We start from the raw sequence: 1,520 nt of genomic DNA on the forward strand, positions 1-1,520 counted from the left end.
TACCTCATCCCTTCAAGTTCATGGGCATGGTAACAGCCGGGCACATGCCCCGGTGCATCCCATGCCCTGTCTGTGCTCGCTGGCTCCCTCTTTCAGAGACTCTCCTCTTTCAACCCCACCTGGAAAGGAAAGTTGGGGGCTTCTCAGCGAGCTCAGAGCTCCTGTTATTTCTGGCTGAAGATCAATCTGGCTAAAGATTAATCATCTTTTCTATCCGGCTGACCCAAGGGGAGACAGAATGGGCTGTGTCTGGGGAGGAGGTGAGGGCAGTGCCACCAGCAATGGGGTTCCCACATGTTCTCGCAGCCCAGGGCATCGCCAGGTCACACCACAGGGGCACGCAGCCCAGGATGCCCCTTCAGCCCATAATAAAAGTTTTGTAATTTTATGTTAATCCTGGCTCCTCCATACTCTGATCTCTCTCCTCTCCCACATCAAATGCAAAGCCCTTTTGGAGGCTCCTGGCTGTATTAATCTTGTTTTGCCTTCGCCACTGCACACTGCGTGCCTCGCAGGCAGCTCCCGCGGCTCAGGGAGTGCCGCTGCCCTCTCATGTCCCCACCGTTCCCTCCGTGCAGGAGCGGGATTAACCCCACCGGTGGGAGGTGAGGGCAGGCATAATTCATTTTTTTGCCATAAAATGACTATTTTTTAAGCAGGAACTGTTCCTGGGGCGAGCAGTACTGAGCCACAATGCAGAGGACAGAAAGTCCCTGCTTTGAGAGCTACTATTAAGCAAATTTATCCGAATCTTGTCAAGATTACACCTTTTGTACAATGACCTTCACCACCATAAAGACAGCCAATAGAAATGTGGATGTGGGGGAATATCTGGATCTTTCCAGTGACTTGGAGCCAAGCCCTGAGCAAGCTAAACAAAACTCCTCTCTGTCTCAGTTTCCCTACCTGCAAATTAGGTTGAGTCTCTTTTCTGCAGTGTTTTGGGTGACCAACGCCCTGAACACCTCGTCCTCGGAGAGAAGCGACTGCCATGGCCCTATGAGTGGGAGCTACTTCCTCGTGCCTGTGGTGGCGAAAACTCCTGTTGCTGAACAACTGGGCCGTGACGTTCAAGCCCCGCATCCTCCAACACCCCAAAGGTGTTGAGCTCTGATCCAATCCCACATCTTGGGTTTCAGAGCACTGGAACCAGCTTTGCCAGACAAACGCTGCAAATGGGACTCGTTAGCTCCCTCATCAGTGCATGAAGACCCAACTGAATATTGCACTGAGGATGCAATCCTTATTCAGTCGTGTTGGCTGTGTTTTCCGCCTCCTGCGCCCATGCTGATAGTGAGTGCATCCACCTAGATGAAAATCCCTTTTCCAGGGGAGAAAAAGAGGCTTATTCTCCCTGTTTCCATCTTGTGGAGAGGAAAGCAAAGGGTGAGTCAGCATGCCTCCATGGCCACTGCTGAGTCACCACATCCTCCTTTAATCCACTGCGGCAGCTTTGGCATGGAAAGCAATTCCTCCTGGGCCCGCAGGGACCCTGTGGCTGGCAGTTTGGCGGGCAGGGA

This window comes from Mesitornis unicolor, unplaced genomic scaffold (assembly GCF_000695765.1).
Source record: "Mesitornis unicolor isolate BGI_N332 unplaced genomic scaffold, ASM69576v1 scaffold26417, whole genome shotgun sequence".
NCBI classification, from domain to species: Eukaryota; Metazoa; Chordata; class Aves; order Mesitornithiformes; family Mesitornithidae; genus Mesitornis; species Mesitornis unicolor.